The sequence below is a fragment of the Monodelphis domestica genome, chromosome 5, assembly GCF_027887165.1.
Source record: "Monodelphis domestica isolate mMonDom1 chromosome 5, mMonDom1.pri, whole genome shotgun sequence".
Classification (NCBI taxonomy): domain Eukaryota; kingdom Metazoa; phylum Chordata; class Mammalia; order Didelphimorphia; family Didelphidae; genus Monodelphis; species Monodelphis domestica.
Window position 1 is genome coordinate 135330821 of NC_077231.1, and position 16836 is coordinate 135347656.

General features: G+C 33.5%; 1 protein-coding gene across 7 annotated transcripts in view; it reads right to left on the minus strand.

Moving 5' to 3' along the window:
* SOX5 (SRY-box transcription factor 5) overlaps positions 1-16836 on the minus strand; it is a 1300541-nt gene that overhangs the window by 934530 nt on the left and 349175 nt on the right. For all 7 annotated transcript variants that reach the window (XM_056800784.1, XM_007503523.3, XM_056800783.1 and 4 more), the window contains one exon: positions 9690-9775. The gene's annotated coding sequence lies outside the window, so the exon portion shown is untranslated. The remainder of the gene's footprint in view (positions 1-9689; positions 9776-16836) is intronic.

Consider the following 16836-nt stretch of genomic DNA (forward strand, 5'->3'; position numbering starts at 1 on the left):
TGTGTATCTTTGTGTGTGTGTGGGGGGGGGGATTTATGGCAACTTTCTCTGACAAAAATACCTTATCTCAAATACAGAGAACTGATTTAAAATGATAGGAATACACATCATTTTTCAATTGGCTAAAGGAAATGAAAAGACATTTTTCAGAGGAAGAAATCAAAGCAGTCTACAGTCATATAAAAAATGCTCTAAATCATCATTATTGATTAGAGAAATGCATATTAACACAACCCAAAAGTACTACCTCATACCTATCATATTGCCTAATATGAGAGAGAACAAAAATGATAAATGTTGGAACGAAAATGGAAAAAAAATTTGAGACACTAATGTATTGTTGGTAGATTTGTAACTATACCTAAAGGACTATAAAATTGTACATACCCTTTTACCCAGAAATTCCACTACTATATCTATATCTGAGAGAATTAAAAAAACCAAAGAAGGAAAAGGACCTAAATGTACAAAGATATTTACAGCAGCTCTTTTTGTGGGGGCAAATAATTCAAAATTGAGGTGATACCCATTAATTGGGGAAGGGCTGACCAAATTGTGATTTATGTATGATGATATCACTCTGTGCTATAAGAAATTATGAGCCAGATACTTTCAGAAAAATCTGTAAAGACTGACCTGAACTGATGCAATATGAAGTGAGCAGAGCCAGGAGAAGATTGTACACAGCAATAGCAATATTTACATGATGATCATGTGGATGATTTAGCTAACCTCAGCAATAAAATAATCTAAAACAACTCTGAAGGACTTCTCATGAAAAATGCTACCCTCCTCCTGAGAGAGAACCTCTAGAGTCTGAATCCAGATTTAAGCATATTTTTTAAAATTCTTTTTTGGGCTATTTTTTGTCTTGTGTTTTCTTTTACAACATGGCTAATATGGAAATGTATTTTGGATGACCACACATGTAATAAAATTGATATCAAATAGCTTGCCTTCTCAAAAAGAGGTCAGAGGAAGGAGGGAGAAATATTGAATTTTTTAATGTTAAAATTATTTTTACAAGTATTTGGAAAAAATAAAATATTATTTTCACATAAAAAGATAATTTGAAAAAGTAAAATCTTTATAACTATGTATTCAAAAAATTTAAAAGATTGCAAAACTGTAATCAACCAAAATTTGAAGTGATCTCTAGTGAAACACACTATCCATTTTTCTGACAGAGATGTGACCAACTTGTGGGGCTATTCTACCTTTCCAAAATTCCTTTATATTTTTTGTAGTTTATTATCTCTATTCTTGTTGCCTCCAGGAAGTAAGTTCCTTGAGGGTCAGGATTTTTTAAATGGTTTTTCTTTGTATACTCAGTGCCTAGCAGTGTCTGTTATAAACTGAGCACTTTGTAAATGCTTTTTGAATAACTAAATAAAAGAATGGCATAACTCCTCTTACTGTTCAATGATGGAATTAATTTATATGCTCAATTTGTAACTAATATTTTATCTTCTATTCGCTTCTAAGTTTAATTTTCAGAACAGAAGTTTACTGACAGACTAAAGCCTACGAGCCTGTTTTCAGTTTGGCATAAAGATGGCATTGTTCTGCCAGGCATAGCTACCTGCATTTTCACTATTAATATTTCTCAAAACTTTGATTTCATTTTTTCTTTCTTTTCCTAAACACAAATTCGGCATAGGTAAATTGCCATCACTCTTAATGATACATACCATTCTTCAAACACAAATGAACAAATGAAAAAACCAAATCTTCTAACATTCCATCTTAGAATCAATATTTTGTACTAGTTCCAAGGCAGAATAATAAGGTGTAGGCGAGGAGAGTTAAGTAACTTGCCCAGGATCACATTGCTAAGAAGTGTCTAAGGCCAGATTTGAACCCAGGAATTCCCATCTCTAGGTCTGGTTCTCAATCCATTGAGCCACCTAGATAACCATAACCATATCCTTCTAATTTCTATATCTTTTACACAAGTTTTAACTATTAAATTTACTAAAAAATATGATAAAAATAATAAGCAATATGCAGAATTGTGGTACTATTCTGATTATAGGTTTTGCTTGAGGCAAATTAAAGCACAAGATTAAAAAAAGAAGAAGAATCTCTTCCCAAATGGATTAAAAACTCAGTGAAATTACCATCTTGGAGGTTATTATGGTAATAACTTTGTATGTATTTGACCCAGACAAGCCTTCTCTAGAGGATTACTGTAATACTTAACATTTTTATTTTCTCAGAATAATTGTTTTAAAATATTGCTTCCCTAAAGAAATTTAAAATCATATTTCACCTTTGGGCCAATCAGAAATTAAATTCTTGAAAACTTGTAGTTACCAATTGTGATATGGCCTTAATCCTTTTGAAAACTGTTTTAGACCTTTATTCTAGGAGTTATTAGGTTGGAAAACAGCTTCTAGGCAAATGATGCTATTCAAAAACCTTTTACACCAGAAATAATGGTTGGATTATTTCTGCCTCACAAGTAGCTTCATGTCTGATGTCTATTTTCCCTAAAATTTCTGTTGTTACTACTTAGTGTCTCTTGTTTTAAATAATAGTATGGTATAGTCAAAAAAGAGTATGTCAGAAAGATATGAGATAAACAGCAGTTATATTTATAGTGATTACTTTAATATTTTAAATATTTTTACCTCCACTTTACCTTTCTATATAAACTATTCTTGAATATTTACAAAGCATATAGATAAAACTTTCTGCTTTCTCTCTCTCCCAGCAAAAACTATTTGAGGCAAAATTCTCTTTTAGTTAAGAGTTTTATTTTTTCTAAACTGTTAGACATAAATTTTAAACATTATTTTAGAAAAAAATATTTAAAGCAACATTCTTCAAAGTAAATATTAATATATTTAACAGTAACATTCATTGCCATGCTTCTAAGATAACTACAAATAATTAAAAAAATCAAATTTTTTAAATGTTTTGGGTAGTACAGGGGTATACTTGGAAATGGATAGAAAGGGGATCTACTTAAAAAAATAAGCTAGAGAAGGAAATAGTACCAGAGATTTTGAAGTAAAAGAACCAATAGGCTTACCAGCAATAATTGGGAAGAGCGGAATGTAAGAAGGGGAGAAAGAGAGGTGACATGTTTGGAATTACTTCCTGAGTAAACTGGAAGAATGATGATGCCATTTTTTAAAAAATTGAGAAGCGAGGAGTGTCCAGGTAAAAAGGGAGGATAGACTGAGTTTTTAACATACTGATTTTGACTTAATGGGTGAAAATGACCAGTATGTTCCCTTCCCTGATACCTACTGAAGAAAATTAACCCTTTATTCATATTTCTGAAAGCACTTTCTTTTTTTCTTATAGGATTTTATTTTCTTTGATTTATCTTGCTTCTTTTTATATTACATTATTTATGTGCATCTGCCAGAAATAAACTCAGTTTTCTCATGATTTTTTAGTCCAGGGGGAGGAACACATCCTCCAATCTGCCAATGGACAGTGCCTGGCATCATATCAATTTGCTGAATAACTTTTTCATGCCTCTAACAGGTATGAAGTAGAATTTCTTCTTTATACCTCCTTTATACCAAACCCTTAATAAGTCAGGAACTATTTTATTAATTTGATTTTGAATTTAATGATTTAATGAGGCACTCCCACTTTAAAATCCATTAAAATTTTCACACAAAAAAGGTCATTCAGGTCTATGAGTAACTCAGAATTTCAGATGCCTTATAAGTAGTAAAATCAACCACTTAAAGTCTGAAAGGGGCAAACCCTAATTAACTACATTACTTTATTACCTCTACCCAATATCCTATAATTTCATCAAATGAAGGGAGGCAGAGAAGGCATAGTGAACTCAATTGATCAGGGATCCTGATTCATTTAGATTTGTGGAAAGCATTTGATTAAATCTCTCTAGATAGCATAATGAATAAAAGACCAAACTTGGAGTCAAGAAGACCCAAATTCATTTCCTGCTTCAGTCATTTGCTAGTTCTGTGATCCTGGGCAAATCAGTTAACTTTTATCAGCCTTAATTTTATCATTTGTAAATTAGGGATAATGATGGCACCTCCCTCACAGAATTGTAAAGAGAAAATGAAATATATAGATAATGTACTTTCCAAACTCTGAAGTGCTATATATAAATCCTAGCTATATTATTATTTCTTTTTGAAAGATAGAAAGGTTAGTTCTAAATGATAGTATAGTAAAAAGAATTCAAAATGTCTTTAATTATATTATATAAATATATATAATATATATAATAACTATATTAAAGTATTGTCACTATGGGCCAATGTCAACTTAAAAACTGCATTGGAATGTGTGCAACATTGTATTTTTCAACATTTCTATCAAAGACTTAAAGTAATATATGAAATCTTAATAAAAATCCAAATGACTAAAAAACAGGAGAAACTAGTTAACAATTTGAATAATAAGATCAATATCAAGATAAATCTTGACATATTAGAGCATCTAATCAAATCCAGGGTGATTAAATTTGGCAAAATCAATAGGTAACATATATCCAATTAGGCGTCTTTTACAGTACTAGGCTTGGCATCAGTAAGTCTTGAGTTCTGATTCATTCTCATATACTTAGTAGCTATGTAACCCTGAGCAAAATACTTAATCTCTATCTGCCTCAATTTTCTTAACTATGAAATGAGGATAATAATAGCACCTACTTTGTAGGGTTTTATGAGGATCAAATGAGATCATGTTTGTAAAGCATTTATTAACAGAGTTCTTGGCACTTAGTAAGTACCTGATAAATATTTGTTCTCTTTCCCCCTACAACAAAATTTTCTCATACAATCCTCTTTCTTGTCTTTTGTATATTGAAATGATTTTTGTTAATGATGATGAAATTCACAACAAAAACTGTTTTTGTTTTTTGAAGAATGAGAATAACTGATGAATAGCTCATAATCATAGTCTCTGGTATCCACACAATGTTAAGAAAATAGAGGGAGTACCTCCTCATGTTGAAGGAACTCCTGAATTGGGTTAGACAGGCATGAATGGGTGATAATCTGCCTTGAAGAAAGGCATATCCACAATGATGAAATCAAAGATCCCACTAAACCTTTAGGGACTGAGATGATTAAGAACTTCCATGACAAAGCATTTCTAAAGTTAAGATATGAAATAATACTACTATTAAGCAAGCAATACATTTGTACAATTCTGTGGAAAATAAAGACAAGTATATAAAAGTCTGGTCATTTACAAATGCTGAGACAATTTATTGACTTATAGTGAGAAATCTCAGCAGTTCAACTCATTCCACTTATGCATTGTATTATTATTATTAGGATACATTGACCCCAGGCAAAACTTTATCCACTTGCTTACAAAATTCTATAGAGATATTTTGGATAATATCCTTAAATTAAATTAGTATGATTAAAAGAGCTACCCCTTTTCTCATTAGTTTTTCTAAGTAATACTAGGAACAAATCTATAAGCTTTGCTTGCAATCCTTTTCTTAAAGATTTTGTCAAAAGTTTGTGCCTTAGTATATAATACACAGATATATACATATGTGTATGGATAGCTTCTGGCTTTTAGAGCTATCTAAAGCTTAATTGTCTGATTTTTAAAAAGGTCAGTCAAGATATAGCCACTAATTTTTATAATGATTTTTTCCCATTCTTCTTCATTCCCACTGAAAATACTAAAACAACAAAAATTCCATTATTTTCTACTTCATACAATGAGCCTATCTTATTACTATCATTGTTTTCTAAACCGTGCTGGAAAGTAGCAGACAAGGAATACATGAGTCTCTGAAGAATTAAAAATGAACATTACACAGAAGGCAATGGAGATGCATGGGGTAGCTGTGAGTAGTTTGCTAAATAGCCAATGGAGAGTTTCAAAGAAGAAAATGTCAACAAGATAATATACACCTGGAAGAGAAGATTGGTTGGTCACATGGTAAGGGCAAAGCTGTCAGGTAGACAAAGCTTCAATGATATCCCTGTGATATCAGGAGAAAGTTGAGAAAACCTATCCAACATGTTAAGTAGAAAGATCCCTAGAGCAAAATCTCAAGAAGCTTGTTTTCTATTTTTGATATCTCTATGTGTAAGCTTACATTTACCTTTAAAATGTTTTCTGTTCATTGCTCAGAATTCTGATCTTTGGAGTCAAAATATTAATCAATCAAAAAATATCTATTAAGTACTAAAATGAGAATTCACATAGCTGACTTGTTTGCAGGTCTTGAGAGTTGCAAGTATACAACATTGCTTATAATGTCAAACTTGTATATTATCATGGTTCATTTTGTTAAACTTTATTTTCCCTTCATATTTCATGCTATCATGTAAAGGCTGGCTCTCTAGGTAGGTACCAGTTCTGGTTATAGAAGTTAAAGAGTAAATTCTATGATCTTATGAGAAGGATTTTTTTACTCAAATTATCAAGATATTTCTAAAACTGATCAAACAATTCTAAATTTGTCAACAAAGCAATTCATTCTCAAATCTTATAAAATGTAGGGCAATATTACATTTAAAAGATTTTTTGACAATTTTCAGTCTTTTGGGATTATCTTCCCTGACCCAGGAATACAGAGTTCCTTTTTTTAAAAAAAAGACAACATCATCATTATCATTGTATGTGATAGTTATGAGTGTGGAGTTATTAAATAGTTCATGATTGCTTAATGCAGAGTTTTCCAAATTGAGGCTTTAGTTTCTCAAAGGGGTACAAGGAGGCTGGAGTGAGGTTGAGGTAGAAAAGCATAATGGACTAAACTTTGTTGCTTATTTCCTTTAGCTTTTCCATGTAAATATATTCATTTTCTTCCCGGAAAATGAAGTTCAAATCAAATTCACCAAAAGCATGATTATCACAATGAATTCACTCCAAATGACAGTGAATACAACATACTGATTGATATGTTTGTGTGCAGATGAGTTCAAATTTGTGTCATTGCCTGTTGAATCTAGATGCAGGTTTGCTCTCCTATAGTCATTATGAATCTGCATTGTATCATGTCATAATTTAGTTGCATCATCATGCATTTGCAATAGGAACATTATAGCCTCCACATGACACAATGGATATTGCTAGACCTACAGTCATGAAGATGAGTTCAAATCTAAACTCATATATTTACTAAATATTTACTAAGTCTGTGACTCTGGGCAAGTCATTTAGCCTCTGTCTGATTCAGTTTCCTCATTTATAAGATGGGGATAATAATAGCATCTATGTCATTTGGTTTTTTTGAGAATCAAGTGAAATAATAATGGTAAAATGTTTATCACAGTGTCTGGCACATAATAAGTACTATATAAATGTTAGCTATTATTGCTAATTATTCTCACTATCATCATCTTCCTTATTTCATGTTTAATATTTGTATGTTGTTTAAAATCACAATAAAGTCTTAATTTGTCTGAATAAATATTAGGTAAGAAAATTATTTCTATGGATTGTTTTATGAAAAGTGTGTGGGATGGGAACAATATTTTTTTAATGTAAAACTGGGAAAGGCCACTACATAAATAGCCACAAGGAAAAGCAGAAGCTGATCAAAAGGCTTTTCCAGAAAAGTTTACAGGTTATTATTTAGAGAAATTTGTAATGTAATAACAAATATAATAACATCTTAAAGTAATATAGAACAACAAAGAACCAAATATCAGAAAAAAGAAACAACTGCTGATCCTATATTCTTCTCCCTCAAGATCTGGGGACACCAATAGACTTGTCTTGTTCCTCACAATTTGTTTAAAGCAGCAATAAAAACTACCATTCAACTTCTCTTTTGTGCCTGGGTCTCTTTGATCTATCCAGACACCTTCATCATGGGAAAGCAGTTGCTGAGTAGAAATCAGTATCGACATATTTATTCCAAGTTTTTAAAAATCTTAAAAGAATATTGCCTGATAGATATTTTTTCACATGAAATTGAACAATAGTCATAATTGATATCTATATTAGTGTTGTGTAATGTCTGCTGAGAAGATTTATTTGCTATTATCCCCAATTATTCTATTCTAAATTTATTTACATATCAAATACAGTTGAAAAGTACTTGAGCAAAATTAATATATTTAATACACATGTATTTCCTTAAACTATATCTAGCATACACTTGAAAATTACTGATTTAGTCCTTTATAGTCTGCTTCTGATTACCCCTAAACCTCACTGCCGACTAAATCCCAAACAGAAATAATTCTGTCCTCAATAGTTGCTCTGTTGTATGCACAGAATTTCTCAGATATTATTTTGCTAACTGAGAGTTTCTTTGAAACGACTGGTTTCACTATTCATTTGTTAAAACTTCCAAGGTAAACCTAAACCTCACCCCACCAAAAAAAAAAAAAATCCAGACACTAGGACTACTGTGTTGGCAAACCCACTCTCAAAGAATTTCTTGAAAATGCAGAAATGCTGTAGTTTAATGTATGCTGCTGAGGAAGTCCTCTGAGGGTAAAAGTTTATTTCAAGCCAGGTATGGTCTTGGCTGGAAAAGAAACCAATAGGGGAAGGTGAGACTGAAAGTTCATATCTCCACTTGCATATGGAATGACATATGCCAACTCTCTCACACAAAAATTGTGTTTTGGAGGGAAGTCACCTGCATGAGGGAGATTCCTCATTGAAAGTTCCCTATAAAGCTATAAAGCAGTGAAATAGTAGGTCCATACTTGACTTTCCCTCAAAAAACAACATCTTTTAAAGAATATTTTATCCTTCTATACACATTTTAAATGTTGAATCTAAACATTATAAGAAAAATAGTATTTGACATTTTACCAATATTGTGGCATGTATTACATGTTATAACTAGTATTATAAGAAATATTATAATTGTCCTCAAGGACATAGCCTGTCCCAAGCATATTCTTAAGACCCCAAGGCCAGTGTCTGCAAGAATGAATTCCTGGGACATCCACTGAAGGGGAATATCCCCTTTGTGCTGATCTTGATTGGATTTTTTGTTGTTGTTTTTGTTAGTAAATGAATAAAGAAGGTAGAAAAATAAAACTCTTTCACAACTGATAATGATGGTACTTTCAGAATTGTGTATTTACTTTTGAGACAACTAAAAAATAGTTGTTGAATCATGAACATATTGAAACCAAGTTTCCAGATCATGTCTTCATATTTGAATTTTGTTGGGAGAACAAGTAAAAATTACAAAAATGTTGAAATCAGGAAAAATAAAAAATGAATGTTTATATTAACAGTAAAAACTCTTGGAAAAAAATTGCTAGTCTCCACTATGGTTTTTTTTTTTTTTAATGTGTTTTCCAAAGTGCATCTGAATGTACTAAATAGCTCAGGGAAAAATTTTTTTTCCAACACTTGAGCCTCCCAACTCTCCCTAAATCTAAAAAAGAGGGAAAATGCAAACAAGCATTTTAGTAACTGTTACCAGTGGAATAAATATTTATAGCTTCAATAAATGCGGCACTTAGACCAACATAAAAAAAAAAAGTTGTTATGTGAGGTGGAAGACTAGATTTTGTTGCTGTATGTGTTCACTTAATGACATTCCAATTCACACAATATTTTAGTTCAAATGCTTATTACATTCTATGTATTATATGCTTGAATTATGTGTGTCCAAAATAATATATCACCTACATTTTAAATTCTCTTCTTCTGTTGGTTTCTGTTATATTACAGATTATATATTATATTATATATAAATATTAGATTATACTTTGTTGTATTCTGTCATATTATCTTACCCAGTGTTGAGAAAAAGTTTTCTTTATAGCTCTTGAACTATTGTCAATGGAATCAAACAGGAACTGGTTCATCAGCAAGACATATACTAGAAAAATAAAATTAAAACTGAATTATTCTTTGCTTTTGAGAATATTTAGCATGCTATTTTCAGAGTGAGAGAATTACTGAGGCTTTACAAATAATGATAGCATCCTTTGCAAAAGATGTTTTTATTAAATAGCATCAAGATTCACTTAAAAATCTACTCTCTTAGAAAATATTTCATTTGACTAAATATGCCATGTATAGAAAATATGTCAATCTGTAATTACAAAGAAGATGTCTGCTGAATCTGTAGAAAGGATTCCCTCACCTGGGAGTTCCCTATATCAATGAAATCAAAAATTCCATCTATATCCCTATTGTTTCTTTTATTCTTTTTAAGATAGGTTGACCTGAGCATGTTTGTTCACATACAGGATTCAAGGAGAAATTCAGTACCTAAAAGAGCAAAAAAGCAAAAATAAAGAAGAATAAGGGTAACGAAACCAAGAACACAAGTAGAAGTAATAGACCTAGCAAGGAAAAAAGGCATTTCTGACATTGAAAAAGAAAAGGCATAGAGAATGACCAAAGATAGACAGGGGTGCACACAGGCAGGTATGTACGTATATTTCTGGGAGTGGAGGTAATAGACAATATGATGGCTAGAATTTTCTTAAAAAGTACAAGGTGAAATCATCTTCAGACAATCATAGAATCACATAATATCAGTGTTGGAAAGGGAATTCAAAGATTACATCCTTTGAATCCTTTCTTGAACAGGAGCCATATTTTACATCTTTGACGAATGGCCACCCAAATTCTGCTTTAAAAGAGAGCCAGCAATTGAAAGAATTTTTAGATGCAATATTAGAGCAATTGCTTTCCTCAGAAGTGATAGTAAATATGATGGCCTGGAGAGACCTGTATAGTTATGAAATGATTAATTTAGAAAATGAGATAAACTCAAAAATTATGTTGGTAAATAATGGAAACTAAAGTGTTTTTTAGGTTCTGCCCCATCCTATTGAAATGTTTGAAAAAACAATTGTTATTATTCAGTCATAGCCAACTATTCATGACCCCATTTGGGATGTTCTTGGCATTTCCTAAATAATAACTAGCACTTATAAAACAGTTTAAGGTTTACAAAGTACTTTACAAATATTATGTCACTTTATCCATAGAAAGATACTTGGAGGAGGAGGAGTAGGAGTAGGAGTAAGATGATGATGATGATGATGATGAGGAGGAGGAGGAGGAGGAAGAGGAGAGGGAGTGGTGGTAGTAGTAGTAGTAGTAGTAGTAGTAGTAGTAGTAGTAGTAGTAGTAGTAGTAGTAGTAATAGGTGCTATTATTATCCTTAATTTACAGGTGAAGGAACTTGAATAGACAAGTTAAAATGACTTTCCCAGAATCACATTGCTTCTAAGTGTCTGAGGCTGGATTTGAATTCTAGTGTTCCTGGCTCAGGGCTCTAGTGCTATATCAAATATGTAATCAGCTACCTTTGAAAAAATGGGGAAAGTAACCCTGGGAAACTGAACAGAGACAAAAACAAACTTCTGTCAGCTAAGTGTAAGGAAAATATGGAGTATAGGTACTATGTCATCAAAAATAACTTGAAACTGCTTGCTATATTTTTAATTCTTTTATTCATTTAGTAATTTTACCAAAACACCTCCTGTCAATTAAAAAAAAGCAAAACAACACTACCCCAGCCCCCACAAAGCCCAGTCTTTAGTTAAGTGCTAAATGCACAGCACTGTTTGACCTGGGGGGAGGGAGAAGGAATTATCTGACAAATTGGAAAAGCATAACAGCAGCCAAATTTGCTTAAAATGCAAGACAGTTATTTGTCAGATCACAGTCATTATGCAATATGGGAATTCAGAGGTAGTATTTTACCCACAAGAGGGAGCCTGTATTTTTTATGTTTTTACAATGTAAGATGAAAAGTCTAAAGAAAATATTAAGTTCTAAAGCATTCTTGCTGACATAATAATCTTCATGAAATAAAATTTTATTAAATCAGTTTTAAATTGGTATATTTTTCTTTATAAATATCATTATGTAAGCAGAAAGAAAAAAGAAATTAAAAATAAAAATATTTTATCTATTGTAATTATATTTCTATAGAAATTAATATGGCTGTCCTCACAAACCCCTGTTGGCTGCCAAAACAATTTGATGGAATATATTTTTTTTTTATTTTTAAATATATAGAAACATCAATTTTCTTCAACTGTATTGAGTTATTATGAATATTCTGCTATTTAACAACATTAATGAGAGTAGATTATATTTCAGTTATCTTCCTATTGGAAAAGAGGTAACAACAAGCAATCTTCTTCTCCATGTGGTAGAAAACAAATGATCACATTTTAAGAGTCACATTTCTCACCAAAATTACTGACAAATTTGTCTATAGCAAATTGTAGCTCTGGGATGGTTTTGTTAACTTTTTTCACTCTAGTGGATAAATTATGGTTAAAAAAAAAAAAGAATAACCACCTAAATGTTCACCTTTCCTTTCTCATTACCACCCCCAATATCCTTTCCATCATGAAGATGTCCTAGAACAATTAACATCACACTGTGAAGATTTGGGGGACTAGGAAAGTTTGTGAATCACCTTAGAAAACCATTGGTTTGGAGTTTTGTTTTCTCTCTCTCTCTCTCTTTTTTTTTTATAGATCCATGAATAGTCATCTTAGAATGATGCTGCTCTTACTGTGAACAACAACAAAAAGCCTACTACATTCAGGGTCATAGCAGTAAGTGAGTGGGAATTCGTTTCATAATTCCTTCCTTGAAAGTACCACTGAAGACAGAAAGTAAGAAATACTTCCTTCCCCCACCCCGAGGGTCCTCTTCTCAACTGCCAGCACTTACTTATAGCTTCTGACAGGAACAGGGACTTGAGATGGAAGGGGTTAACAACTGCCGTTCTTCTTTCTGGAATGTCCAACCTACCCATTAAAAGCATTTTTTTTCTTAGGGACTGTGAGTCTAATGGACCCAAAATCAATACCTTATAAATGACATAGAAAAAATATATTCATTTTATAGACTAATGTACTTTAGTGCCTGAGTTGTATTTACACCCTCTGCTTTAAAAAAAGGAACAACAATTCCATTCCTGCCAGTAAAAGGTTGCTCAGTCTCACCGGTGATGCACTGCAGAATCGACTGCCCCACCCCAATACCCCCAAGTTTGAGAGTCAGGGGAAGGGGAGTTCGACCAAACCTTACTACTCTCCTGGAGATTTTAAACTGGCTGCTTGGACTTTTTCTTCTTCTTTGCTTTTTTCTCAGAGTGACTTCCCCCCCCCCCCTTCCAAAACAAACATTATTTTACAATAAATTCGGGATGATTTGCTCAAAAACCCTGGGGGCTGCAGGGCTGACTAACATGCACAGTCAAGAGCCCCAAAGCGACACAAGATTCCTGCACATCATTCCAGAGTAGCCCTAAGGATGCTAGAGCAGCTTTTGCCACTGAAGGGACAGCATTCACCATATGCAGCCGCGGACTACTGACCAAGTTTCCAAGGACCACTGTTTGGTCAGTTTATGAGAGTATCACTCTGGCTTGTAGGGAAAATGCTAAAGAGAAGCCACAGACTTCATAGCTAGTATTAGTATTGTAACCTGAAACCAATGAAACCATATAGTGAATAGAACTTAATATAAGCGTCTTCCAAAGCCACATCTTAGGAGTTAAAAGGGAACCTAAAGACTATTTAGTCCAACTTCCTCTTTTTTTTAAAGACGAGGAGACAGACACCCAAAGAATAGAATTGACTTGCCCAGGTTACTCATAGAGTGACAGCATCTAGATTTGAACTTATAGCCCTTGATTCCTAGGGCAGCTAGGTGGCAACAGTGGATAGTGCCTGGAATCAGAAGACTCATTTTTCTGAGTTTAAATCAGCTTCAGTCATTTGCTATTTGGATGACCCTAGCAAACCCTGGCAAAGTCACTTAAACCTGTGTGCCTCAGTTCCTCATTTTTAAAATGAGATCGAGAAAGAAAGGGCAAACTGCTCCAGTATCTTTGCCAAGAAAACTTCAGAGGGGGTCATAAAGATTCAGACCCAAGTGAAAAATGCCTAAATAACAATCACCCCTGACTCCAGGGCCATGTACTGTCCTTGCCACATTACACACTCATCACTCCTGAGTCAGTCAACAAACTTTTATTAGGTGATTACTATTACTCCCAAGGCTTTGAGTTTAAAGTAATTTTGTGTCATGTAATAACAATTTTAAGTCAAAGGATTTTCTAGGGGGAAAAAATCGTTATTCCCTCATTCTAAAAGACACTGAGCAAAGTAGCCTGTGATTAATGAAGAGAGAAGCTAGTTAAAGCAGCCAAGGTGCGATGCAAATTCTAGCAACAGGTCAGCCTGAAATTTTCTATTCATTTTTATTAGCTTTAAAAAAAATCTATATGGTTATGAAATAAATTTTAAAAAAACTGTTGTTCTTTAATCCATTTGCCAACTGAGTCATTTATCCTCTATTAGATAAAGTATAATAGACTCTACCGAAAGGGTCACTGGCCTTCCATTTAATGATATTGCCAGCACCAATCTACATTTTCCCGGCAGTGTCCCTCAACACAGAATAAATGGCTGATCTCTTCACAATAACAGCTGATTTCTATTTATTAAGCTAAAAAGGTCACCATTTTCTACGGCTGGGCCGCCCTGCACTATTGATAATTTTATGCATAAACAAATGGCAAATTTGTGCCACATAAATATGCATTAGCAATTACTTTTTCCTCAAGCAACGCTCACCGAATGCAAATGTGTACCTCATAGGGCCTGGTGGCTTTTGTTTTAGCTCTTGAACAGTGAAACAAAAGAGCACAATAAACAGTTTGAAATTGCCAATCAATAGGCAATGCAAATTCAAAGGTAAATGGCAAAAAACTTGCTCAAATACAACTAAACAAAAACATTACAAAAAATGAGGTGGGGGTGATTGTGGAGAATTTTCTCTTTTTTTACAAAAAATTCCTTATTATAGATTTCTCCCTTTTGATAAAGAAAAGGCTAAAGTGCTCTTGACACCATACAGCTAGGCTGGTGCTAAAGCAGATGCCAGATGGAGAAAGTAGAAAACACACACAAGTTAAATAAACACACACATAAACACCCACCACACTTTTCCATATCCTTTAAGGAAAAACGAATTGGAGAAGAGCATAATCAGAAAGTATTTCAGAGAGATCACCTACTCAGAGTCCCAGAAGTTCTGATTTTCTTTCCAGCTTTTTCTTCGTTTCTGCTTCCCTTTCCCTCCCCTGATTTCCCACTTTCCTTCCCTGCCTCTTCCTCTATTCTTTCTTTGGGAAAAATAGAGCTAAGCCTAAAACGAAATATACCACCATTAGCAGAAGTAAAATGAACAACTCTTAAAAAAAAATAACTACGCATATACTCTTACAGATGTGGGGAGTCTGAGACCCAAACACATCATTCTCGGAATGGTGAACAGTGAAGCGCCTTTGGTACACATTTCATCCAGAGGAAACAGGGAAAGGGGAAATAGATCCCCACATCTTGCCAGAGATGTCATTCCAACTCAGTTTATAAGTAACATTTATAGAGCTAAGTCAACTTGGTAAAGTTGACCTAAGCTGTTATATGTCTAAATGACTGTCAATCAAATAATCTCCTCCTGGAAATATGCCCATTATAGACCACCTACAAACCTCTATTCAAATGCTAAGGTGGACTACCTTCCTGCAAAAAAGGATCCAAAAAGTCAGTCTGTGTGGAGGAAAAACCCTCCATTTGAGGGGAGACTAGCCTTTTCCATTATTCCCACAGTGGGAACAATTCTATTTTCTCCCATTAGAGAAAACCATAAACAGGTGGTGTCAGTTGCTTAGCTAAACAGAAGTGAGCAGAATAAGGTGCCATAGCTTCTGTCCCTTGTGACAGCATAGGGATATGTCAACATTAGTAAGTCTGCAAGCCTCAAAAGAATGCAAGACCACTGCAGGAATAGGCTAATTGCCTTCAATAACAACCAGAGGAAAGTGATGTTAAGCAGGATATACAAAAAGCATCAGAAGTTTCACTGGTCTTCTAAACCCAAACACATCATTCTCAGAGAACAGTGAACAACACAGCACCATTGGCTGGCAGGCATTTCATCCAGTTAACAGGGAAAAGGGAGATGGATCCATCCCCACGTCTAGAATAGGTTCAGCTCTCTGTTGCTTCCTTCTGCTTGTATATCTTTATGTGGCTGCCTAGGGATAGTTTCCATGGGATTCAGACCTCACAGGGTTATCTTGTGGGGGTATATACACCACCTATTTTCCACAAGAGTCCACCTTGAGTTCCTAGCTTATATATTCTTCAGATATACTGGAGAATGTCTATTTGAAGCACTCACTCTCTTCACAATTAGAACACAGAATGAGAGAAAGAAAGAATATAGATCCCCAAACTTAAACGCTCAGTCACATTAAAAATGATGAAAACATCATTTGCCCTCCCATCCTTTCTGCTCAACATTCTTGAATACTTGACTCTTTATATGAAGTTTGCAAAATATAATATGAAATACCCAAGGGAATTAATAATCTCACATTTTTTTACTTCACTGCCCTGATGAAACTCTAGAACTTGGAGTAGAACCAGCTCATACTTCACACAAACTTATGACTCTTTTCAGATTCTCATCATCTCTACACTGGACTCTACACTGTAGCATCCTTCAAACTTTCCTCCCCACCTCGAATCTCTGAACTCTATAGCCTGCCTTTAATACAGTTGACAAAATAATTTTCTTAATGCACCTGTCTGACCATGTTAGTCCTCTATTCAAAATCTTTCATTTTAATCCCCTTAATCTGGTATTTAAGACATTCAAAATCCTACTATAAGTCAACTTTCTGCTTTTATTCCATCCACACTTTCTCTGATGTTTTATTCAGGAAAAAAAAAAAACACCTAATAGATAGTTCTTTCCTAATCTCATCCATGCATTTTGCCTATCCTTACCATTACTGAGTACTGAAATGCTAGTTTCTCATCTCAACCTAAAGCAAACTTTTACATTTCTCAAGGCTCAGGGAAGGTAGCAACTCCTCTGTAA